The sequence below is a fragment of the Colobus angolensis genome, unplaced genomic scaffold (assembly GCF_000951035.1).
Source record: "Colobus angolensis palliatus isolate OR3802 unplaced genomic scaffold, Cang.pa_1.0 Scaffold186, whole genome shotgun sequence".
Lineage (NCBI taxonomy): Eukaryota > Metazoa > Chordata > Mammalia > Primates > Cercopithecidae > Colobus > Colobus angolensis.
The window spans coordinates 1,785,451-1,793,635 of NW_012114999.1; the positions used below are offsets into that span (position 1 = coordinate 1,785,451).

An 8,185-nucleotide genomic window follows, 5' to 3' on the forward strand; every position below is an offset into this window, starting at 1 on the left:
AAGAGCAATTTCATGGTAGAGAAGCCAGACTGGAGTAGGCTGAAGTGTAGAAGGTGTGATATTCAAGACAACCAGGTAGATATCCCTTAAGAGAAGTTCGACTATGAAGGGGAGGACAGACTTAGAGCATTAGGAGGCTTGAGGCAGAGGTTTTTTAAAGCCAAGAGAAACTAGCACATATTTAAATGTTGACAGAAAAGTGAGATGTTGACAGCTAAATAGCACAAAGGTTCCTGAGAGGTTGGAAGGGAGGGATCCAAAGAAGGGACAAAGGGGGTGGACTTGGACTCAATGAGAGACACCAACTCTGCCGTCCCTAGAGCAGAAGGAAGGGTGTAAGGATGGATGCACAGCTGAGGGTGGGGAGGTGGGACAGCTTCTACCAGATGATTTCTGTTTTCTTTGTCTTTCAGAATTAAGAGAGATAAACTTAAAGCAGAAAAATTACTGCAACCTAGATTCATTTTTCCATCTATTAATAATTTTAAATTATAAAACATTTCCAAATTCAAGAAAAAATATCCATATAGAAAATTAGGAAAGTAATATAAAACCCACCACTAAATGTAAACAGATGTCAACAGTTTACTATATTAAAACTCTTTTCTAAGAAGAAATAAAATGTTATGACTAGATCTAAACCCTCTCTCCATAAATTCCCCATCTTTCCCTTCATCTGCAGAGGAAAATATCTGAAATTCAGTGTGTCTCATTCTTATATATATTTTTATCTCTACTACACAAAATACCAACTTACATAAAACACAAAACGCTATGTGCTTTGTGCTATGAGGCACAAAGAGAAAATAAAAGCTGCACATCAAAATGAGGTGCCCAAAAAATACACACAATAAAAGCCAAATGGGTCAGGGCTGGTTCTCCAATGCCTCACCATTCCTGAGTCATATCTGGGGTCAAGAGCAGGGATGATTTGCAGAGCCTTCTTTGGAGAGATGTACTTGTTCTCCTGTGATCACTCTGGAAAGGAAGGAGTTGGGAAATCCTTCCTGGCCTCAAGCCCAGAGAGAGTGGCTTTCACAGGACAACTCACCAATTCAATGTGTATATCCAGGAGTTTGGGAAACAGTAGGACTGGACTCTGACATAAGCCCAAGCAAAGATGTTCTGATTATTGGCCCCAGGTGTAGAGCAGAGAGGGTCACTCAGATTTCAACAAGCTGCAACCTAGGCATCCCAAAAGGTACAACAGAATTTCTCTATGTCTGCTTTTCAATAACAGCAATCATTTTAAGTGACTTGACTACCAGGGTGTAGGGGGGAATAAAAGGACTGGCCAAGTGCTTTAGTTGGAACCTCATTTACAAAACATAAAGAATTAAATGAATAGATTATTTTCAGAGCTTATAAAGTGCTTTGGCATTCTTCATGCTAGTATCCTTCCCTTTGCACAGTTTGTGTAACTAAAGCAGGAGTCTTTGCCTTCCTTGTACCAAATAAATCACGAGTGGTCAGGCAGCTAAGAGACGGGAAGGGCTCCTTCAACGTAAGAACCTAGCGCAAGCTCTTTTTGTTCAAAGTTCTTGTTGATTCCGAGCAAGTAAAATTTCCAGTTTGGTCAAACATTCTTTCTTCAACACGTGGGTGTTTGGAAAATTTTATCAGTACTTTGCTATTAAAATTCTCACCTAACTACAAATCCTCTATGCCACAGAGAAATTTAAAGGGCTCTTATTTACTCACCATAACAAGTATGATTTATTGTTCATAATTGTTCATCTCTTGAGCCAGAATTCAATGGACTGATCTCTTGAATCACAGTCAGTTGATAAAAGTCTTTAATTGTAGGTTGCCAGAATCCACCCCTAGACCTACTGAATCAGAATCTGTAGGGAGTAAGCCTGAGAACATGCATCTTACAAGCTCTTCAGGTTATTCAGATTAAATTTAGGGGGAAAGTGGTATAGACAAAAGCTAAATAGAAACCTTTCAGAAATACCTGCGTAGTTTACTAAAATGAGATTGTAGCAAACACCTACCAACAACAGTGCCAGGACTAGAGTGCATCATTCAAAGGTCCCTTCCATTCCAAGATTTCATTCATGTATAAATAATTTAATAATAATAATTAATAAAATGAATATGCTATAGTTCTTAAAAATTTGAACCAGTAATTTTATTTAAAATTGCATTTTGTCACTTTGAGATAATGGTGCAATGATATGCACCTGTAAGAAAGAATACAGAGATCCCTTTGCCCAGTTTCCCCAATGGTAACATTTTGCAAAATTATAATATCACAACTATGATGTTGACATTGATACAATCCACTGATTTTATTCATATTTCCTGTTTTACTTGTACTCTTGTCAGGGGGTGTAGGGGATGTATTTAGCTTTATACAATTTTATCATGTGTAGGTCTATGTCTCCACTATTGTAGTCAAGCACACAACCACTCCATCACTACCAGGATCCCTCATGTTGCCTTTCTATAGCCACATCCACCTCTATTACCTCCCCCATTCCCTGGCAACCATTAATCAGTTCTCCATCTCTATGATTTCAAGAATGTTAAATAAATGGATTCATACAATATGTAAACTTTTGAGACTGGCTTTTTTCAGTAAGCATAATTCCCTGGAGATTCATTCAAGTTGTTGTATGCTATGGTCTGAGTGTCTGTGTCCCGCTCAAAATAAATGTGAAAACCTAATATCCATTGTAATTGTATGAGGAAGTGAGTTTTGGAGAGGTGACTAAAACATGGGGGCAGAGCCCTCATTAATTGGATTAATGCTCTTATAACAGAGGCCCCAGAAAGCCGTCTTGTTCCTTCCACCCTGTGGGAACACACCTAGAAGGTACCATTTTATGAGCCAGGAAATGGGTTCTCACCAGACATTGAATCTGTAGGTACCTTGTTCTTGAACTTCCCAGCCTCTAAAACTTTGAGAAATAAATTTCTGTTGTTTATATGAGCAGCCCAATTTATGGTACTTTGTTACAGCCGCCTGAAGAGACTAAGACATTACACGCATCAATAGTTCCTTGCATGGTATTGTTAATAGTATTACATATTATATATAGTTTGTTTAACTATATATAATACATAGTTTGTTTAACCTACTGAAGGACATTTGAACTGATTCCACTTTTGGGGTATTACAAATTAAGCTGCTATGAATATTCCTATAAAGGTTTTTGTGTTAAATTTTCATTTCTCTGGAATAAATGCCCAGGAGTGTAATTGCTGGGTCATATGAAAGTTACATGTTTAGGCCAGGTACAGTGCCTCATGCCTGTAATCCCAGCACTTTGGGAGGCCTAGGCGGGTGGATCACTTGAGGTCAGGAGTTCGAGACCAGCCTGGCCAACATGGCAAAATCTCATCTCTACTAAAAATACAAAAAAATTAGCTGGGCGTGGTGGCAGGTGCCTGTAATCCCAGCTACTTGGGAGGCTAAGGCACGAGAATCACTTGAACCTAGGAAGCAGAGGTACAGTGAGCTGAGATTGCACCACTGCACTCCAGCCTAGGTGACAGAGCAGGACTCTGCCTCAAAAAAAAAAAAAAAAAAAGGTACGCTTAGTTTTTACAGAAACTGCTAAACTATTTTGCAGAGTAGTTATACCATTTTATACTCTCAACAGCAATGTATGAGTGATCCGGTTTCTCCACATCCTTACCAATATTTGTTGTCATTGGTTTCAATTTGTTTTAATCACAACACTACACATTTTAAAAATAAGGAAAGAAATGTATTAATATACAGATACTTATTAGGAATAGCACTGGACTTAGGATGAGAATGTTCAAGTTGCTGCCCCACCCCCAGCACTTACTAACACAGACTAACTTAACACTAACGTTGTGATAGGTTCGTGGGTGTTAGCTTTTTATATGATTCATAACTTACAAATATTATATTCATAACTTACAAATAATATATATAATATATGCCAAACATTAATGTAATTTTAAAAGAAGATCTCTCATTATAGGTCCAAAAAATTCCCTTAGAACTAAAGGGGAAAATGCAGAGAACTAAAGTGTTATATGAAAACATAGGTGTAATTTTTAAAATACTATAGAATGTTAGATACCTACAAAAAACATACTAGATCACTTTCAAGCCCCACATACCCTCTTACTCAAGGCTTGATGAGTCCAAAGATCTAGAGCTTAGAGTCCAACATTCTCACTCAAATTTTCTCCAATACCCAAATGGTTATAAAAAACTAAAAGTCAGAGGCCAGATTTAATCATCTAAAATATGCACTTTTTTCCCCTGATGTAGCTATACCTAATACATTACACTACCAGCCACAACATCATGTATCTATATATACAAGAAGCCATAGAGGCCAGGCACAGTGGGTCACGCCTACAATCCCAGTACTTTGGGAGGGCGAGGAAGGAGGATCACTTGAGTCCAGGAGTTTGAGACCAGCCTGTGCAACACAGCAAGACTCAGTCTCTATGAAATTAAAAAAAAAATTAACTAGGCATGGTGGCATGCACCTGTATACCCAGCTACTCAGGAAGCTGAGGCAGGAGAACTGCTTGAACCCAGGAGGTCGGGGCTGCAGTGAGCAGCCTGAGTGACACAGTAAGACCAAGAAAAAGAAAAAAAAAAAAGATGACAAAGTTAATCAGGCCAATATTTACAGCTATCTTATTCATGCCAAAACATGTTAGCTTCCTTTTTTAAAATCAAGTCACTGAGATGAGATGTTAGCTTTCTAATTGCAGGATAAAATTCAATATTAAATGACTACAATACTGCAGTTTACACAATTTATTCCCAAGCTACTGATTGCTTCAACCTCAGGTCAGTCCCCTAAGTTGACAGTAGCCCTGTATGTTTGCTCTAGTGCTTTACAAATTATCTTTCTTTTATGCCATGATGTGAAAAAAAAAGGGGGGGGAAATACTGGTCTATTCATTTGTCTCCCTAGTTGGAGAACATTTCTGCTTCGAGAATACTATAAGATGGATTCTCAGCCAATAAATAAAAGATGGCAAAAATATTCATTTATCTTTCCTATTATTGGCCCCTTTTGTATTAATTAGGGTGAAAACAGAGTTCTTTGCATGTTCCATGACACATTCTGGAGGCGAATTAAATAATCTCTAAAGTTCCTTCTTGCTCCACGAGCTGTAACTGAATTATTTTATTGAACTGACACACAGGGGGCAGCAGTAAGTAATATACCGTATACAATATGTTATGTGCCTGGGGGCCTTAGCCACTTCTCTGCCTCATAGCTCTCCCTCTAGCAAAGCTTTTTATTTTGGCCCTCTATGTCTGTCTTCTCTGATCTGTATCTTTCTTTCTCCTCCTGCCAGACTTTTCTTTCCATTTTGTCAGACTTAGAAAATCAAGAACAGATCAATATTACCATTCTGGAAAAAGGTAAGCTAATCAGCAAGAAGTCCTTAAACCCAATGTATACACAAATGGGATGTTTTGCCATACACACTCTGAGGCATTCATTCAATCAAAGCACAATATTTTGAAATCAAAGAAAATCAGTGAAATGATTATTAGAATATGCAGAGAATATAATATACATAGACACTCCATCACCGCAATTTCTTTTTCTCAGTTGTCTGTCTGACATCCAATTTGGGCAAGGAAAGGATCTAAAGGTATAGAAAAAGTTAGGAGCAAAAGGCAACGGAGAAGAGAAACAGGCACCTAAACAGTGCCTGACACATACTAAATTATCAGTAAATATCTGTCAGATGAATTGGATTAATGAGCATGAAAGGAAAGAAAACATTTTTAAAATGTAACAATGGGGAAAAAAACCCACAGTGTAACACAATGGCTTGTTCTAGGTCATCTTTGTATTATCAGCATTTTACTTATTAATCACATGTGAAGTTCTTTTATATGAACTCCCCCTTAAAGCGGAAATAGGAAGACATCAGGGAGGCAGCAAGGGAGTAAGGAAGCAGAAATACAGCAAAGGAGGTGAGGACAGGGAAGAGAGATCACACATAAGAAGTGGGCACCGGCCAGGTACGGTGGCTCACGCCTGTAATCTCAGCACTTTGGGAGGCCGAGGTGGGTGATCGCTTGAGGTCAAGAGTTCAAGACCAGCCTGGCCAACATGGTGAAACTCTGTCTTTACTAAAAATACGAAAATTAGCCAGGCATGGTGGCAGGCACCTGTAGTCCCAACTACTTGGGAGACTGAGGCAGGAGAATTGCTTAAACTTAGGAGGCAGAGGTTGCAGTGAGCCAAGATTGTGCCACTGTACTCCAGCCTGGGCGACAGAGTGAGACTCCAGTTGAAAAAAAAAAAAAAAAAGGAAGTAGGCACCTAGGGCTGGGTGCGGTGGCTCACGCCTGTAATCCCAGGACTTTTGTAGGCTGAGGTGGGTGGATTGCTTGAGGCCAGGAGTTAGAGACCAACCTGGCCAACCTGGTGAAACCCCATCTCTACTAAAAATACAAAAAAATTAGCCAGGAGTGATGGTGCACACCTATAATCCCAGCTACTCGGGAAGCTGAGGGGCCAGAGTCTCTTGAGCCTGGGAAGTGGAGGTTGCAGTAAGCCGAGACGGCACCACTGCACTTCAGCCTGGGTGACAGAGCAAGACTGTCTCAAAAAAAAAAAGGACACACACACACACCCTCCTGTACTTCTAACCTCAGTGATCCTGGTGCTTAAGGTCCAGGTCTCCACTTTCCTTCTTTATCTTCCCTTGCTCTGATAGCCTGCAGCTATAACACAGCAACATCTGTAGATCTCTTTCACTACCACACAATTCAGGACTCAGGAGGACAAAACAGCATGCCCTAAATACATGAGTTTGTGTATTTAATATTTACAGACTTCAGATCCATGAGCAAGTAGTTTACTTGAAGAAAAAGGAAGAAATTTATACACACACATTTACAATCTCTCTCTATAAAATATAATATATACCATTACCAATTAATGAGAATAACAAAAGCAAGATGCAGTGTAGTAAAGGAAATAATACAGGAACTTCATTTTACTCATAGTTAATGTATCTCAGGGTAATTATCAGCCTTCCCTAATAATAGTGAGGACAATATCAGTAAGAATAGTTAGCATCTATTCTTGGGTTTCCCATTTAACAAGCAGTGTGTTAAGAACTGGAAGGGGATGTCAAAAGATCATCTGGGAACTCTCCTTCATTGCTAGTTAGGATGTAAAATGGTGCGGCTACCTTAGAAAACAGTTTGACAGTTTCACAAAAAGGCTAACAACGTGACCCAGCAATTTCATTCTTAGCTATATACTCAAAAGAACTAAAAATATATGTCCACACAAAAATCTGTACACAAATACTTGTAGCAGCATTACTCATAAGAGTCCAAAAATGGAAACAATCCAAATGTCTATCAACTGATGAGTAGATAAACAAAATGAGGTATATCACACAATGGAATATTATTTAACTATAAAAGGAAACGAAGTATTGATACATGCTACAACATGGATGAACCTTGAAAACATTCTGCTAAGTAAAAGAAGAAAAGTACAAAAGGCCACATATTGTATGATTCCATTTATATGAAATGTCTAGAATAGGCAAATCCATAGAGACAGAAAGTAGATTACTGGTTGTCAGAGGCTGGGAGAGGGAGCAATGGCGTGTGATTGCTAATGGGTATTTTAATAATAACGTTCTAAAATTAGAGAGTGGCAATGGTTGTAGAACTGTGAATACATTAATAATTACTGAATTGTGTGCTTTAAAAGGATTTTATAGTATATGAATTTTATTTCAATAAAGCTGTTATAAAAATGATCAGATTTGATCCATCTTTTTTTTTTTTTTGGAGACGGAGTTTCACTGTTGTCACCCAGGCTGGAGTGCAATGGCGCAATCTAGGCTCGCTGCAACTTCCACCTCCCAAGTTCAGGTGATTTCCTGTCTCAGCCTTCCAAGTAGCTGGGATTACATGCACCCACCACAACGCCCAGCTAATTTTCGTATGTTTAGTAGAGACAGGGTTTCACCAGTTGGTCTCAAACTCCTGATCTCAGGTGATCTGCCCACCTGGGCCTCCCAAAGTGCTGGGATTACAGGCATGAGTCACTGCATTTGGCCAATCCATCTTTTGTAATATAAATCAATCAATCAATACCGCTTTCTAATTTTTCTAAAGAATCTCTGAAAATGGAGTCTACAATCTCCCCCAGGAGGCCATTCCAGTATCATTTACCCTGATAATATT

The 8,185-nt window shown here is 38.9% G+C and overlaps 1 pseudogene; it reads left to right on the top strand.

Annotated features, from left to right (window-relative positions):
- The first annotated feature begins 5,265 nt into the window (after window positions 1-5,265).
- The window catches only part of LOC105510336, a 19,781-nt pseudogene continuing 16,861 nt past the window's right edge, over window positions 5,266-8,185 (top strand).